We start from the raw sequence: 19048 nt of genomic DNA on the forward strand, positions 1-19048 counted from the left end.
GATCTCACGGTTTGTCAGTCTGAGCCCCAGGTCGAGCTCTGTGCTGACAGCTCAGAGTCTCGAGCCTGCTTCAGATTCTGTGTGTGTGTCTCTCTCTGTCACTCCCCTGCTCTCTCTCTCTCTCTCTCAAAAATAAATATTTAAAAAAAATTAAAAAACCAAAAGCCCAGATAGTAGCTTTTGAACAATCAAAGTCAGATACCGTATTGTAAAAATTGTTAATTGATTAACAGTATTTTAGGCTTTTTTTTTTTTTTTAAGTAATCTCTCCACTCAACGTGGGGCTCTAACTTATAACCCTGAGATCAAGAGTCACATGCTCTACCGACTGAGCTAGTCAGGTGCCCCTTTAGACTTTTGATAATATTGCAAATACTTTAATACTAATAGGCAATAAAAACCTTTTAATTGAATGCTAAATAATAATAGCAGAGGAAGTGTGGGATTTAATTATAGGGTTGAAAATGATACTCAACAATGTACAGGTACTCACAATTTCTCTGCAGATGGGGACTTGTTTTGTATTCCATGGCCCTGTAGATGGCTGCCTTCTGTCATTCAGATCAAGATGAAGCAATAGTCTGGTCAATAAAACAAGAGAAGTCTTGGGGCATCTGGGTGGTTCAATCGGCTGAGCGTCTGATTCTTGATTTCAGCTCAGGTCACCATCCAGTGTTGTGGGATCAACCCGCATTGGGGTCCACACTGAGTGTGGAGCCTGCTTAAGATTCTCTCTCTCCCTCTACTCCTCTCCTTCACTCAGTCTCTCTAAAATAAAACAAATAAATCATTTAAAAAAACAAAAACAAAGTCCATAAATCACACTATCACTTTTATCAACCATTAGCACTAAATGGTCTCTAAAAATGAATGAGCTTGCTGTGAAGAAAGAATGAGAAAGGGAATCTTTTTAAGCTATGGTACAGATGTTTGTCCCTCCCAGGTGAGACTCCTTACATCAAACCATTGTTACTGAGTATGTTGCAATGGAGTCAGAAATTAAATAAATAAATAAAGAGGCTGAGAAGAGGTCATTAATTGCTAAGGTTCCTTTCTTCTACAAAGTTCTAAGAATCTGTGATAATTGTACTTTAGTAGTAGATCTTCATATACTTTAAAAAAGTTATATTCTTTCACATGTATACACATTTTAAAGTTAATTTTCTTTAATTACACATGGTGTGCTGCTAAAGGCTATCTTGATACGCTCTTAGTTAAACCTGCACTGTGTAACGATAGCCAAATGAAATGGTAGCCAAAAATGTTGTCAAGTGTTTAAGTGTCCTGATTGAATACATTTTATAGAATTATTCCCTCTAATGGCAAATAAAGGGATTTTTAAGTACAAACGATAACTCAGAGGCAGGATCAAGTGATGATGTAGCACCCAAGAATAAAGAATTCACCCCTCTTTCCCTCACTTCCCCATCTCTCAGGCGTCCATTGGCAAGCAGACCCTGCTAACTTTAGAGTGTAATTTAAGATAGGTGGCTACAGTTTTAAAGCTAACAAAAACCAAAAGGCATGTGAATTCCCAGCAATCAGCTGTCTAGGGAGACAGTTGAAAATGAGAAAGAATAAACTGAAAAAGGTCAATAGATTCATTCCGCAGGTGGTGTATGCAGTCCTTCTCAGAAACAGGGAAATACTTGGCTTGTTGGCTCTCATTCCCTTCAGGACAGATCTGACAGCTTAAAAAGGATGAGCCCTGGAATCAAACCAGGCTCCTTCGTGTTTCCTGTTTGACTGAAGGGATTTTGAAGCAAACAGAATCCTGAGATCAATTCACTTAAAACGTTTATATATACACACACATATATGTATGTATATGCATTTTACAGTGCTTGCTGGGGCCAAATAATCTACCTTTGCCAACTGAATTGCTTTTGCAGATGTCTTGAAGCTACTTGTCTCTTCTATTCTGTTTTTCAGAGTTAAATAATATCTCAAATAATTTTTCTATTTGCTGAATGAAAATAACCAAGCTAGGCTCACTGATCTGATCCTACAACATGTTTATTATGGGTCTCACACTGTATTTTTAGTTTCATAAATAAAGCTGCATTTAGGCTTTGGTTTATAGAATTCAGTTTACAGGTGTATCCTCCACACCATTCTCACCCACTGGCTTTTCATGGATGTGTGCTTTGCTCAAATGTCCCCTGAGACCTGGAAGGACTGGATAGATGGACGAGTTACTCACATAGCTGTTTACATGCATTACCTAAAAAAGCAAACATCACGTCTCATTTGTGGAATGAAAAAACTTCAAGAATTGTAGGATTCAGGTCCTTCTTTTTTTTTTTCCTTTTGGACTTTAAGTGCAAAATTTTGAGTTAATTGCCCTCTGCAGTTCATGGTACACAACCATCCATGTGAGGCCTTTTCTTGTTTTATTATTTTATTTTATTTTATTTTATTTTTTAAGATTTTGTATTAATTTTGAGAGAGAGAGAGTGTGTGTGTGTGAGGGAGGGTCAGAGAGAGAAGGTGAGAGAGAATCCCAAGCAGGTCCACGCTGTCAGTGCAGAACCTGAGGCGGGGCTCAAACCCACAAACTGTGAGATGATGACCTGAGCCAAAATCAAGAGTCAAATGCTTATCTGACTGAGCCACCTAGGTGCCCCTTTCTTATTTTATTTTTTCATTTCCCCACTTCATCTCCAGTGTCAGCAGCCACTCTAATGTATTTAACATGTGCCTGGATATCCATGTATCCCCGAGTTGAATTTTATCATGTTGTTTCATGAACGTATGGGTTTTCAATCTGTATTGTTTGACGGCTCTTACTGTTTATTGCTTTTTCACACAATGCTGTTTTCAAGTCTCTTCATGTTCCTTTATGCACATCTAGCTTATTTCTTTGAACTGCTGCATAAGGTTCCATAGTATGTGTCCAATACTTTTACCATATCCATTCTTCTAGTGATAGATCCCCAGACTGCCTCCAGTACCACAAACAACCTGTGATAAACACCTTCATACACGTCTCCTTGTGAACCGTGTGAAGAAGGATTCCTGAGTCATCCACTGCATGTGTGTGTGTATGAGAGAGTACATGTGCACACAGAATCTCGGATCTAATGAGTCATGCCAGCAGCACATGAGGATTCTTGCTTCCCCACATCTTTGCTAAGACTGCCAATTCATTGCCACCTTTTAATTTTACAAATCTATCAGGTGTGAGTAATTAGCCTTTTCTCTTTTCTTTTCTTTTCTTTTCTCTTTTCTTTTCTTTTCAGAGAGAAAGAGCATGCGAGCCGGGCAGAGGGAAAGGGAGAGAGAGAATCCCAAGCAGGCTACGCACTGTCAATGCAGAGCCTGACTCAAGGCCTGATCTCACGAACCCGTGAGATCATGACCTGAGTGGAAATCATGAGTCCGATGCTTAACCGACTAAACCACTCAGGAGGCCCCAGTAATTAGTCTTAATATGCATTTCTCTGTTTACATGTGACACTGAACTTCTCTTCAACCCTTCTTAGTCATTTGGCTTTCCACTTCTGAGAACTGGTTATTCATATGCTCTGTTGATGTTTTGACAAAATTCTTTGCTTGACCAAACTTCTCAGTCTCCTAAACCTTCTCTGAGGGATATGTACACTTCCTTGTAAAATCTAGTTTTAGCAAGAACCACCACCACCCTCCCCCCAATATCTGATCATCCTTGATATCTGATCAGGTTCCTCATCCTCCTCTGCCCCCAGGTGATGTCTGGTCACCCTGGCCTGCCTTCAGCAAGAATCCTATGAGATGGATTTAGCCAGATGCCTTCTTACCCCTGATGTTTCCTCCTAGTAATTTTCCATTCACCGACCCCTCCCACCCCCAACTTGCCCATGTTGTATTCTGAGTTGACCCCAATCCCCTCTACTGTAAAACCCCATAGCAGTGGTTCTGAATAAAGTCTGCCTCACCGTCTTTAACAAGTGTCACTGAGTATTTTTTTTAAGTTTCTTTTTTTTTGAAAGTTTATTTATTTTGAGAGAGAGAGAATGCGTGAGGAGGGAAGGGGGAGAGGGAGAGGGAAAGAGAGAGAATCCTAAGCAGGCTCCACACTGTCCGCACAGAGCCCGACATGGGGCATGAACCCATGAACCGTGGGATCATGACCTGAGCTGAAACCAAGAGTCTGACACTCAACCAACTGAGCCACGCAGGCACCTCTTTAATAGTTTCTAGTGGGTGCTTTATTTGATTTCCTGGAACTCCTTATAAACGCTAGTTCTTAAAAAGTTTTTATTTAAATTCCAGTTGGTTAACATACAGTGTTATATCAGTTTCAGGTGTACAATATAGTGATTCAACACTTCCATGCATCTTCACCCTGTGCTCATCACAGTAAGTGTACTCCTTAATCCCCATCACCTATTTCCCCACCAACCTCCCCTCTGGTAACCATCAGTTTGTTCTCCATAGTTAAGAGTCTGTTTCTTAGTTTGCCTCTCTCTCTCTTTTTTCCCCTTTGCTCATTTGTTTTCTTAAATTCCACATATGAGTGATATCATATATGTGCTAGGTTTTAATTTTTTATTGGTTTGAAATATCTTCTAAATATTTTCTTTCCATTTGTCCTCTGTCTGCATAAGTTTGCCTATAATAGCCTTCACTGAACAGAAATCCTTCATTTTGGTGTGGTCAAATCTGCCAAAATTTTGTGTTATGGCTTGTGCTTCTTTTGGTCTGATTTACAAAGTTCTTCCCCATCCCAAAGTCTCAAGTATACTCTACATGTTCTTCTATTAGCATTATCATTTTATAGCTTTCTATGAGGTCACAAAGTACTGAAGAATGTGTTATTGTTATACAGTACCCCTTATATTGGGTAACACAGTGCTGGCCACATGATGGGAGCTTAACAAAGAAAGAAAGATTCTTTTTCCATCCCAAGTCCTGCTTCTCTGGTGGTTAACTGAATGATTACTCTGGTGCAGAATGTTTGGTGGCTGAACTGGCTAGACAGTCCTTTCTGCTCTGGACATCAGTGAGTCAACCGCATGCCCTCTGTCTCCCTTGTCCCAGCCACCATCACCTCATGCCTGGACTTCTGTAGTAGTCTCCTAACTGGCCTCCTTTCTCTGGGATTTTTCCTATCCATTCTCAAACTTCTTGTCAGAGTGGCAGAGCTTAGAACAGTGCTGGTACAAAGTAAGTACCCAGTGAATGTTGGCTATCATTATCATCATCATCATCATCACATGATGACACTTAATAAAATAGTTACAAGTGAGAAACGTGGTCAGTACGATAGTATGTATCGTACTACTTAAATGCTATTGCTTCAACCCTAGTTTTTATCAGTCTTTTGTTTCACTAAGTTTAGACTAACAGAGTCTCTTTGGTCATTCAGCATCCATTATGGTCCCAAGATCATCATCCTGAACATATATTCCTACCGTACAAGATATGAATAGCTGCAGATTAATCTCTACAGGTTCTTGAAAATGTCTTAAAAATTTTTTTAACTCTGATTTTAGCATATTTTCCATTATTATTTGCCTTTTTTTTGAAGTCAAGTGCACTGTATCACAGTCCAGTTAGATGACAGAAATCATACAATAACTTAACAGGGAAATTTTAATATAAATTATATCAACTAAAAATGGGATTAACTACCAGGGAGTAAAGAAGAGTAAAGAATATAGTAATAGTGGGTATGGGAGCCACTGCTGCTTCTAGGGCAATGTTAATTTTTTTTTTCATTATTCCTCCCCTGAGGAGATTTTTTTAGACCATTTTTTCCTTTGTACCTCCCCTCCATTAAATTTCACTACTGCAGATACACTGTATATGTTTTTATGTTCTGTGGCCCTTAGGAGGGCCACACACACCATTGTAATACCTGACATTATTTCACACCAACCCCCCAGCACCACTTATCAGGCCCCTCCCACAGAAGATGCCTGCTTCAGGGCTAAGGCTGCATACCTAAGGAAGGAACACATTGGGAAGAGCCCTTTCTCCCGCAAGACTGGGATGCTGACCTCACTGGAGAGGGTATAGCGCTCACCTACTCGATGTTAGAGAGGTTCACCTAGTTGTTAGAAGTTGGATGGGGAAGCAAGAAATCACCTACGAGGGTGCCTGTGAGACCTGCTGGGGGGCTGGACGCAGCTGGAATTCTGGCATTCATGGCTGCCATGCACTGCAGGAGAAGGAAAACCATGCCAGAACAAGGAAGAAAAGCACTTTCCCCCTGCAGTGGCCCTCCAATGCTCTTTACTGACATAGCATCATGCCAGCTACAAAGGAGAAATGTTTACAGGGTTCAGCTGCAGCATCACAAAGCAGGGCAGTGAAAGATGGATTTGGGGCCGAGAAGAAAAGTTAACTAGAACATGTATCAAAAGAAATTCTTTTTTAAAAAAACTTTCATTTATTAAGTAATCTCTACCTCCAAACTGGGCTCAAACTCGCGACCTCAAGGTCAAGAGTCATATGCTGTACCAACCAAGCCAGCCAGGTGCCCCCAAAAGAATTTCTTTTAGGTTAAGTGTTCTAATTAAGTTCTGGCTAATTAAAGTTTTATGATGCCAGGGTTTTACTATGTGGAGGTATATACACATCAAAACCACTCAGGAATTTGTAAAAATGCAGGGCATATCATCCGTAAAGCAACTTATTAATATTATACATTGTCGTTTACATGTGAATTTGTGCTTTTGACCCACAATCAGTGGGATTTACACTTTATTTTCTTCAGAATAAAAATGAATGTCTGATGTGTCTATTTTCTTTCTCCAAATAATTCAGCCATGGGATATTGATCTGCTGACATCAGTCTTGTCTTTTTGACAATAATATTTCTTAGGGTAATTCAATGAACGTTTTGACTTAAATCTGTTGCGAGGTTGGCAAATACATCAATTCATCAGGACCAGATTATTCTTAAGTGAAAAGATGAAATTGAGTTTCTGAATCACAAAACTAAGGTCTAAACCTCAGAGCAGAGGTACAAATCATTGTAACAAGGAAGCCTGGCCTAGCCATTTAGACGTCGCTACCTGCAGCCAAAAGATAGCAAAGATAGCTAATCAACATCTTTGACCTTGTTTGAAATTTGCCCCAGTGCTAACTGCCTGTGTAAGCCTATAGCTGAATATCCTTTGGATGTCTCAAGTCATACCTCTAGTTTGAATTTCAGTGTGAAATGACTTGCTGAACTGGGGCATGTGAATCAAGCTCTCTGGAATGCAGTTTCAAGACCTATAAAGTAAAAAAGTTGGTAAAGATTATGTGAGTGGTACGTTGAATAAGCACAATTCTCTAACCTAACCAAAATGCAACCTGATTTATTTTTGTCCCCACTGTTACTTTACATGTATATAAAGTCAGGTGGTAGTTGAAAGGTAGAGTGAGGTCATCTTTCTCTGCTCTAGGATGAAAATTCTGGTAGGCTCTTAGATTTCTGGTCACTCTGATGTCATGGACTATCAACTTCAGTTATATACACAGTCTCCATGCAGAAATTAGATAAATCTAAGATGCTAATCAAAACTGATTTTAAAGACACATCCTTTCCTCTCCCTGGCAGCTTCACTCTGAAAGTTTGCAGTGGGAAAGGGGAGAGATGTTGGATGGCTCTTTTTCAGAACCTCTTGTCAAGTGAATGGAAACATCATTATGCTGGATATCTTCCATTTGCTCCCGAGACCCACTCTCTACCTTCCTCTCTGCCCAGGGAGGCTGGCCCGTATGAATATTCCCTTTCCCTTTAGCTTCCAGTTGGGTTTGGCCAATGGGGAACCCTGGCAGAAGACCAGAGGAAGGGAGAAGAGAAAGGTCAAAGTGTTCATCCATAGGGCTCAACCCAATGGGTTTACCTTTAGTTGGCTGCATCAAGGTCATTGTTCCTCTTACTGTGGTCTGTTACAAATAACTCTCCCTTTCCAAGTTCTGAAAATCACTCTCTTAGGGCCAAAGGCTGTCAATCGCTCTGCAGATTCTAACGTCCACTTCCTAGACTATCCCTTTGATTTTCATTATACCCCAGCAGTCCTTTGTAAGTAGTCTCTTTGAAAAGAAACTCTTTGTCAAATTATCCTAATTTAAGTGTGCCATCTGTTTCCTGCTGGGACCCTAACTGGAAAAAAATCCATCAAAATTCACATTGCATAGCAACACCCAAAGTCTAAAAAACCCATTTTCTCACATTAACTCACATCATAAAACTCACTCTTAAATAACTTGCCCCACAATATTATCATCCAGAGTAGTTCAACAACTACGATACTGCATTGGGTCCATTCTATGTTCAGAAAAGCCAGACTTGGTGCTTCTAGTCTCCTCCCATGCCTGTCTTCCTATTTCTTTTAGACTCTCTTACTGGTAATCTCTCCCAGGGAAAGGAACATGGATCTAATTAGTGTCAATAACTTCATGAATCAGTCTACTGTATTTCCAGGAATATATGTATTTTGAAAGAGAACTCCAGGATAAAAACAGAAGCCCTACAGGTAGAAATTTCAGACTCTGTAACATTAGGGTGGGAGAAGGATGTTTGACTTCATCTACTCTGACCAAGATGAGACCTAATTTTCTTCCGTCTTTGTTCTAACACATGTCAACTAGAGCAGAATTTTGAAGTCCCTGCTTCAGGTTCTTTGCAGCTGTTCAAGACGTTCCAGTATATCAGTTTTTCAAAATTCGCAGCATATATCAAGGAGAGCCTAGTTTTCAGTTTTGCAAGTACAAAGAATACCTAAAGATTGTTGGTAATTGTTTCATAGTGTGCCAGAAAAATCATTCATGTTGCCTCTCTTTCTACATCTTGCCTCTGATCAGCCCAGACTCTTCAGCCATACTTAAAATGAAAGAAATCAAGTAAACAACTTTTAGCAATCAGGGGACCCTAAAATAGCAGGCAGCCCACAGCAGGTTAAGCACACACTAACACACATGCAATCATTCAAATTTTGTACCTGGCAAATAAGGCTGACAATTTATACTTTGATCTGACTTGATTATTTGGAAAAGCTGCGTTTCTGTGGCATAAATATAGATGCCAGTTCTGTCTTGCAGCCAAGTTTCTCACTAGAAAGCCACATTAATCTTATGATTCCCTTGCAAAGAAACTAATAGAATTGGATGATTTCTTCTAGTTTTCTTGTTTCTCTTTTAAGTTTATTTGTTTATTTTGAGAGGGAGAGATAGAGCAGGACAGGGGCAGAGAGAGAGGGAGAGAGAGAATCCCAAGTAGGCTCTGCACTGTCAGTGCAGAGCCTGATGCGAGGCTCAAACCCACGAATCGCGAGATCATGATCTGATCCTAAGTCAGATGCTTAACCGACTGAGCCACCCAGGTGCCCCTGGATGATTTCTTCCAAATGGTAAACTAATAAAAGGTATCTACTAGTGCTTGTGGAGTTGAAGTATTGTCTACCTTCTTTTCCCATCTGATTGAAATTAGTTGGTTTCAGTCCACAAATATTTACTGAGTGTTCACTATGTGCCAGGCACTATTTATTGAGCAAAATAACAGTGCTAAAGAAGGCAAACTCAGTCCCTGTCCATGGTGGTTGCATTCCAAGTGAGGGGGAGATAGGTAATAAACATAAAATTTCCACACTAAGTGCCGTGAAGAAGATAAAATAGGGTAATATGACAGATGGGACCTGAGCTGTGATATAGTTACTTGGTGACATCTAGGTTGAGACCTAAAGGCTGAGAAGGGGGCAGCAGTGGGGCCACCTAGGGAGAAGATCTGCTAGCAAATAAATAGTGAGTGCAAAGGATCTGGGGTAGAAATGAACCTGGTGTGTTTGAGGGCAGAGAGATGGACAGTGTGGCTGGAGCAGAGTAAGAGGGACGGCTTGGAAAGGCGTGAGGAGATGGGGCTGAAGAGGGAGGCACAGCCGGGTCAAAGACTGAAGGGAAACTACTGGAGGATTTAAAGCAGGGAAGGTGGCAAGTGATATAAGCTAATTTATAGTTTAAAAAGATAAGTCTGCTGCTTTGTGGAGAATGGACTGTGTAGGAGGTCAAACATAGAAGTGGGCAGACAAGGGCAGGGAGGAGACACTGGCAGATGCTGGCAGCTTGGCCTAGGCTTTCAGCAAAGAGGACATGCTGGCCCATACAGTGTTCTTGTGAAAATTAGAAAGTCTCCCCTTCCCTTTATTGGCCCTGAATATCAGGTGGATGAAACGTGGGGTGTGGAGAAAAGAGGAGCCCCGATGATTCAGGTTTGCCCATGCATAACTGGGCGGACAGTGGTGGAATCAGTAGTTCAGTTTTGGTCATGTTCACTCACAGGACCCTGAAGTGGGTGTACTCATTTCACAAAATGCAAACTTAGTAGCATTGACCACACTGACGTTGGTCTCACTTCGACCAGCACCGGAAACCTTGTGCTGATGTAATGGAAATAGCGTTTGTCAGATATCCAACCAATGTATGTTGGCTTCCCACTAAACCCTTGTCCCCATGACTTCCCCACCCATTGAGTCAATGGCATGCATTGAGTCACAGGGAGAGAGAAAAAAACAACAACAACAACAACAACAACAGCCAAGAATGGATAACTCATCATTTAGCTTTGAGTTTCAAAGTAGGATTTTAAAAAAAATTTGTAGTAAGACAATAGTTTGAAATCAAGTGCTTTTGATTCGCAAAAGCCAGACTGTGTTGAAAGAAAGAAATATATAATTGCATAACCAATGAGAGCTTGGAGGAGTGCCCCTGAACAGATCATAGATAGTTCCAGGAAGAACACAGGATATGATGTCAGAGATATTTTCCCATGAGAAGAAAATCAAATTTAAGCAGCAGGCAGGAAGTTGGATGATTCAGAGGGTAGAAGCACAGTATTGCCCAGGCGAGTGGGGGTCCTCAAGCAGAAGAGTATGTACCCTGCTTTCCATTTGGAACGTGGCCAACTGCACAGAAGTGAAAATGCTATGGTTAAGCAACAAAAGGCCTCGAGATAGTGCTTCCAGGTCCTAGTGGCCTGTTGTGTTTTCTGTAGGAAAGAGTGACGAAGGCTAACAGGATGAATGGGCTTGAGGAGGCCTGGCTTTGGACCAAGAAGGTACAAGCGTCTTTACCCCTGAGGGCTCTGGTGGGGACTGTGGCTGTCAATACCTAGAATCAATGTAGGCTTAAAGCCTGGAGAGAAAAATTTCCTCACCAAAGGAAGCCAGGAAGGCCTGGATACTGGCAGACAGACTTTCCCTGCACCTTTCCTGCGGCCTCCATTCTACCTGGGGAGGGGAAAAGAGAACCCTTAGATGAAGCACAAACCCTGAAAGACTGAGTGGTTTTCCAAGGGGGGGCTGTTTTAAACATAAAGAAACTGAGATATCCTTAACTGGCAACAGCAAGTGCTTTTCACCTATACCAGGAATGGGGGCTTTTCAGCAAGAAGTCATTATAGACAATAAAGTGTTTTGTTTTGTTGGTGTATCTGATTTTTAGTGCATACATTTCAAGATTGCTACATTAGGAAAGTTTGTATCTTTACTGAAGAAGCAAACTCAGCTTGATATACCTCAGCCTATAATGGGTAGATGGGGAAAAAAGGAAAGAAGGCAGAGGTTGACTGTCAACATCGGTTGCCTCCAGGAAAGGTAACTGGGGGACAGAGAAGGGAGAAAGACACATTTTTTACTGTAGACCTTTTATACCTTTTGCATTTTTACAAGGCATAAGCACTGACTTTCAAAAAATAAATTAAAGTGGAATAAAGAGAAGTTTCTGAAATGAAAAAAAATGCAGGGGAGCCTGACTGGCTCAGTTGGAAGAGCTTGCGACTCTTGATCTCTGGGTTGTGAGTTAGAGCCCTGTGTTGAGTGCAGAGATTACTTTAAAAAAATTTTTTTTTAAGTTTATTTATTTATTTCAAGAGAGACAGAGAGAGTGAACGGGGAGGGGCAGAGAGGGAGAGAGATATCTCCAGCAGGCTCCACACTGTCAGCACAGAGCCCGACATGGGGCTCAAACACACAAACCCCAAGACCATGACCCAAGCCGAAACCAAGAGTTAGACCCTTAACAGACTGAGTCACCCAGGCGCCCTGAGATTACTTAAATATAAACTTAAAAAAAAATGCAGATGCACAGAATCTGACAGTGAATGCTTGACAATTAACATTTAATATTTTTTATCTCACCAGGAATCTTCTCTGTTCACTTGCACTGCTGTTGGTTTTGTAAGCTGTCCACCTTACCTCTCCAGTAGCCTATGCCATCTTTGCTTTGTACCCCAAACACACACCATACATCCTGTAGGTAGGCCATCACTAATAAAGGGGAACACAATCCTACTGACCCAGTCTTGCCTGTCATCCTGGAATGAGGCATGGAAAGGGTTGAGGAGGGGTATTTGTCCCATTCTGGACATTTCTACCCCTTTGGCATCAAAGAGCAATGGAGAAATGATGCAAAGAACTTGGGCTCTGGAGTCAAACTCTCCAGGAGTTAGCTCTGCCAGCTTTGGTTTCTTGGGTAAGTCTCGATTTTCTTCTTCCATACAGTGGAGTTAATGCAAACCTCATTGGGCTATCCTAACACAATGCTAGAACCGTTCTGATTACTCCTAAACCCCAGTCCAAGAGAACAGAGGCTCATTTTTGAAAAATCTTGCATCTAACTAGACTCTGCATACCTCTTCTCCCCATTTTTCTTGGTTTTTACCCAAAACATAAACCCCTCCATTCATCTGTCATATCCCTTCCTCTCATTTACATCCTTCCTGTACTTTTACTCCCTTGACCCAATCTTCCTCTGCTTCTCTCTCTTATTAATGTTTTAATTTGCAAGTAACGGGCACCTTAAGTCTAACTGGTTTAAACATTAAGGGCGTTTATTGGCTCAAGTACCTGAAAATTCATCAGTACCTCAAAATTTAGGGGACTTGGGGTTGGTTGCAGTTCAGTTCCCAAGGACTCTATTTCCTTCTTTCTCTTCCACCACCCTTAGCATCAGCTTCATTCTGGGACTGGGTCCCCTACTGGTTATAGGCAGAATGTTAGCAGCAATTAGGCCCACATACCTCCTCATTATGTCCCTTTGGGGGAAGGTGGGGGGGACTGAAAGGGAGTAAGTCTCTAACCGTCAAATAACAATCCTGACTTTGTATTAATTGGAACAGCATGAGCCAATCGTGGTGACAATGTGTGTGAATTCTCATGTGTCAATTCAGTTAGCTCTAGATTATACTAAACTGTCCACCCCTGAGCCAATCATAGTGGCAAGGGAGCTGGGATCTCCATGATTAATTTAGACCAGTAGTTCTCAACTATGAACAGTATTGGAAATGTTATGTTTGGAAATGTTACAACTAGGGGTGCCACTGACTTCCTACCCCCATTCTATTGTACCTACCTTGATAAACCCTATTAGTATCTCCTATGGTCTGGGCTCAAGCTTTTAATTTAAAATATAAACTGGGCACAGAGCCATCCATAATAAAGACTATTTGCCATTGGGATGCCTGGGTGGCTCAGTTGGTTAAGCATCCAACTTTGGCTCAGGTCACGATCTTGCAGTTTGTGAGTTTGAGCCCTGTGTCAGGCTCTGCTCTGACAGTACAGAGCCTGCTTGGGATTCTCTCTCTCTCTCTCTCTCTCTCTCTCTCTCTCTCTTTTCCTGACCCTCTCCCACTGGCACTCTCTCTGTGTCTCAAAATAAATAAATAAACTAAAAAAAAAACAGGTTAAAAAAACACAAAAAAGACTACTTGCCAGCATTCCTTGCACTAGATGTTCCATGTTCTATGGTCAATGGATTTAAGTATTAATAGCACATGGTCTTCTCCTGATCCTTCCTTCCTTCTGCTGAATAGAATGCGAACAAAAATGATGGGGTTGGGGAAACTGCTAGACCAGGATGTGGAAGACAAATCCTGAGGACAGTAAACAAGGAGCTAGAAAGACTCTTGATTCTTGACACCTTGGCCCTATTCTACTTGGAGTTTACGTAAGAGAGCAATCAACCTTTTTCACATTTACTGTTATTTGGACTTTTCTTGCAACCAAATATAACTAATAAAGCAAAGTTGGATCATTGTAACTTCCTCCCCATACCAATACTGGGGGCTCTAAATGCTGGTGGTCAAATTACATGACTAAGCAGATCACCGCCTATATCTAGTACATTCTCCAACCTCACCTGGGCCCTCAGTGCTGCTTAGCGGTGTCTCCAATTCTTTCCAGTAGCCACTTCAAACTTCCTTCATGCTCCTCGAACTTTTCTCTCTTCCTTCTTCCATTTCCCTTTCAATTGCTTGAAATGAATAGTTGACCTCTGCTTATTTCAGAGAGAAAATACAAAAAACCATTAGATAGGAACTTCCCCCCTCAATCCTCCCCCTCCAAGATTACTCATATCTATGCCCATTCCCCCCCCCCTTTCCTCTAGTTACAATGAAATTAGCTTCTGAAGGCTAATTCCTCCCCTGTGCTAGGGATCCAACCTCTTCCATCCCACTCAGGAACTACCCTCTCTCCATCGTCTTCCTCCCCTATTCCACTGGCTCCTTCCTTTCAGTTTTCAAGTACCTCAAGTAGTTCTCATCTGCAAAATAAACATACAAAAACTTTCCTTCAACCTTACATCCCTGTCCAGTTTTCTCATCTTCCCTCTGTCTTCCCCCTCTACTCCCTTCCTTTACATCTCTCCTTTCTCTCTCCCTTCCCAACTCCTTCCCTCCTTAGCCAAACTACTTGACTTTACTAGGTCTCCACTTCTTCACCCCTCAGGATCTTCTCAAACCTCCAGGGCATGGTTTCTGCTCCCACCACTCCATGAAAATGCTGTTTTCAAGGTCTCCAACACCTTCCTTATGGCCAAATCCAATGGCTGTTTCTCAGTCCCCTACTTACTTTGCTCCTTAGTAATGTGACTCTGTGGACACTTCTCCTTAATGCATTCTCTTGCCTTCCATATCATTCATTTCTTCTGGCTTTGTCTTTTTTCCTTCTGACATCTCTTTCTCAGTCTTTGTTATGTGTTTCCTTACTTTTACCCTACCCCTTAAAGGTTAATCTTTCTGTCCAGGTCATAGCTTCCTAGGAAGTTTCATTCACTTATAGGACTCAGGCTGGTGATCCCCAAATCTTCATTACTATCTCCAAGGTGGATCTCATTTTGGGGCTTCAGAGTCCTGCATTCAACAACCAACAGAATAGCATCATGGATCTCTTATAGGGATCTCAAACTACATTCATCCCCCATCCCTAAACCTGCTCTTCTGTTATTCCAATATGGTAAATGAACAACCATCCATCTTGTTGCCCAAGACAGTCATGGGTCCTCTTTAATCAATCATAAAGTCTTGCCAAGTTTACTCTTAAATATGTTTCAGATCCATCCACTTCTCTCCATTCTCACAGCTACTTCCCTCACGCAGTTCCTCACCATCTCTCACATCGGCTATTCTAAAATTTTCACTCTGCCTCCAGTCTTGTACACCCATTCTCCACGGTATGGCTGAGTGATGTTTCAAAAGTGCAGATCTGATCTTGGCATTCCCTGATTCCCAGTGGCCATTAGGATAAAGTCCAACACCTCGGTTTTTCTTACAAAAGCTGTCTGATATGGCTCCAGCCTGTGTCTTTGGCCTCTTCTCTTGCTGTTCCCCTCCTTTTATTTTCCACTCATCCCACATTCAACTTCAGTTCCTCAAAATATCTGCTACTCTGTATTGGTGCTGAGCCTCTGCACAAGCAGAGCTGTTCCCTCTGCTGGGAATCCTACTCCTGCTGCCCTAACCTGCCACTCTCCCTCATCCTTGACTACCCTTCCCTCCTTTCAGGTCCCTGATTGATATCACTTTCATCTAGAGAGTCTTCTTTGACCTCCCAAGTTTGGTTCAGTGCTCCTCCTATGTGCTGCTCTCTACCAATCACAAAGATTGACACCTTTATTTCTGTCATAGCACTTACACATCATATTGTAATTGCTTATTTACCCATTTCCTTTTACTAGATTTTCAACATTGTGAGGGTAAGGACCATGTCTTTTCACTTATCTTTGTATCCCAGTGTTTCTCACTTACTAGATAGTCAATGTATTTTTAGTGAATACATGAACCCAAAGTAGGCATTTGGTATTCAATACATGTTTCCCTTTCCCAGTGGCTAAACACATCTGACTAGTCAGGCAATTAAGAGATATTCAATGAAACAATTCTCATGGTGAGTGAAAAGAAAGAATCTCTCTTTTCAGACATTATTTAATGTTTTTTTCCTTAATCACTAAAGTTTAACAAATCTCTTTAAATTGTGATGCTTATGCAGAGAAAAAGATCAAATTAAGATCTGCTCTTGCTTTCCAATTAAGTTGTCAACAGGCTTCCTTCTCTGAGGCTTCCCCAGGAATCCCACAGGACGAGGAGAGAGAAAAGGTGTATCAGAACTGTCAGCAAAGATCCTTATTACTTTCCTACTCTGTTCAGGAGTGGAGTTCCTCTCTCCTATCTTGTGACCTCAAGGTTGCTGGAAAATTAAAAATAGCTCTTTATCATTCATGAAGGATGAAGGGTCCACTTCTGTTCAAATATTCAAAGAATATTTAACTGAATGCTGACTATATGCAAGGCATCCTCTTATTTGTCACAATCTCCGGTTTTATGAGGGATCAAACTTTTTTCTCCTGTGAGTATTTTACTTTCTTATAGACCTCCTTTCAAGAGGGAGCCCCTTATTCTATTACCAAAGGCCCCCTAGCCTTTAAGAAGGCATCTGACTTTGGCTCGGGTCATGATCTCGCGGTCGGTGAGTTTGAGCCCCACATTGGGCTCTGTGCTGATAGCTCGGAGCCTGGACCCTGCTTCAGATTCTGTGTCTCCCTTTCTCTGCTCCTCCCCCACTCATGCTCTGTCACTCTCTGTCTCTGTCAAAAATAAATAAACTTAAAAAAAAAAAAAGAAGCAGAATGAAGTCAGAGAAATAGTTTCAGTCTAGGTCATCCAACTCCAAGCCACATTAAGACTTAAGACACTAAAAAGAATTTCGCCCTGAGCTGTTTTTGTAATCATATTGATCATGATGCATTGCACTACTTATACTCTGATTCAGTTATTCCCGATGGCCCCTAACTTAAAATGGTCTGACTTAACATTTTGATTTTATGATAGGTCGAAAGCGACACACATTCAGTAGAAACTGTATTTTAAATTTTAAGTTTGGATCTTTTCCCAGGCTAGCGATAGGCAGTTCGATCCTCTCTCGCGATGCCGGGTAGCAGCATCAAGCCACAGTTCCTACCTAGTCAGCCATGCGATCAGGAGGGTAAACCGCCGATACACTTACAGTCACTCTGTACCCATACAACCATCTGTTTTTCACGTTCAGTACAGTATTCAATAAATTATGTGATATGGGATACTTTATTATACAATAGGCTTTGTTAGATGATTCTGCCCAACTGTAGACTGATGTAAGTGTTCTGAGCACATTTAAGGTAGTCTAGGCTAAGCTATGATGTTCAGCAGGCTAGGTGTATTAAATGCATTTCCAGCTTAAAATGGGTTTATTGGAATGCAACTCCATTGTAAGTCGAGGAAGATCTATATATATTAGCCCCTGATACAAGTTTGCTGGTCATAAAATGGCTTTTCTCCATGAGAAGATATTTGGTCCAGAAAGGGATCAAATTTTAGAATTATTAATAAGCCAAATCCACTATCTCCAATTCATTTAGAGAACTGATCTCCTGGAATTCCCGGAAAACATGGCATTCATTACCTCATTGGCATCCAGATCAGTTGAGTTGGCTTAGACACGATACCACAAAACAAAAAATAAATGCTGGCATTTTAGAAATGCTGTGTTAGCTGGAAATAAGCCATGCAAATTGAAGCAAATGAAGGAGGGTCTTAAAAGTCACTGTGTTTTTGCCAGCCAGGAAGTTGATGTCAGTGCATAAGATTCCATTTTGTTTCATCATACCTAGTTCTCCAAATAAAGACTTCTATCACCTTTCCACATAAGGAGAAACTGTAAAAAAAAAGCAAAGTCACTAACTAGATTTCCTGGAAGTGTTCTCACTCGTTGCCATGTAAATCATCTCTAGCGGATGCTGGGTCCTGGTGGTTACAGGTATACTTGTGAATCAGACCAAGGGTATTTATTTCAGAATCCAGAAGGTTAACTGGTAGCTCATCAAAATGTCAGCTGTTATGAACAATGATAATGGTATATTATCACTATAAAGTTAATGTAATATTCTCAGAGTAAAAATTCAAACTACTACATGTTGTATCAATTCTTTCATTCGTGTCTCTCCCATTTTGTAGTATATTTCACGGGTAAGCAGGCTTAATCCATCATAATGAAGAAATACATAAAAAGGTTAAGATCCACTATTCAAATTCCCAGCATAATAAGCCCATGCAGATCGAAAACATGTTCACACTGTTGTCACAAATCAACATAGAACTAAATTCTGATACAGGCTCATAGGGGTGGCTTCTTGGAACCTGTTAGGGGATTTCTCAAGTTGCATCACTGCCCTGAACTCTGCCCCTCAAACCAGACCCTTTCAGAAGCATTTCAGCTATGAATAACTTAGAACATCCTTTTCATCAGCCACTGATTAAAAAAAAAAAAAAAAAACAAAACACTTAAACTGAAGATAATTTTATAACTTCTTTAAGATTCTTTGGTTTTGTTACATTCCGAAGAGGCTTCTGAGCTCTCCAAATGAAGAGGCCATACATCTACTAATCTGGGGCCATCTGCTCTGACAAGTCTAATTCCACACAAAGGACCAGCACCAAAGTCCTATGGGACTAAGGCGAAGTAGAATGAGTATTAGTTTATTGATGCCAAAGAGTTGGATTATCTTATTCCCATGGGTTAGCAGGTAATGAGATTCCTAACTGCAATACAGCAAAGGAGTTAAACATAAAAGCATGTTACAAAATTATAGGAAATTCAGTATAATTGGATCCTCTCCAAAGGGGGACTTCTTATCTCAGTATTTTCGAACTCCCCTCACTGAGTCTCTAGTTTATTTACAGTGAATAACTGCTCATTGTTACCTGCTCTGATAAAAAAAACATCTAAGGACTAGTATCTGAGGCCAGACTGGATTAAGGTTTGGA

General features: G+C 41.0%; 1 protein-coding gene across 4 annotated transcripts in view; it reads right to left on the reverse strand.

Annotated features, from left to right (window-relative positions):
• The window catches only part of VPS54 (VPS54 subunit of GARP complex), a 135447-nt gene extending 121249 nt beyond the window's left edge, over positions 1–14198 (reverse strand). For 3 of the 4 annotated variants that reach the window (XM_049650293.1, XM_049650295.1, XM_049650291.1), the window contains exons 1-2: positions 7127–7208; positions 494–768 (exon numbers count right to left, since the gene is read on the reverse strand). The gene's annotated coding sequence lies outside the window, so the exon portion shown is untranslated. Of the gene's footprint in view, positions 1–493; positions 769–7126; positions 7209–14109 lie in introns of those variants that run through there. The other variant, XM_049650292.1, reaches the window with a different exon arrangement.
• Between the last annotated feature and the right edge of the window lie 4850 nt (positions 14199–19048).

The sequence above is a fragment of the Panthera uncia genome (genome assembly GCF_023721935.1).
Source record: "Panthera uncia isolate 11264 chromosome A3 unlocalized genomic scaffold, Puncia_PCG_1.0 HiC_scaffold_11, whole genome shotgun sequence".
Taxonomy (NCBI): Eukaryota; Metazoa; Chordata; class Mammalia; order Carnivora; family Felidae; genus Panthera; species Panthera uncia.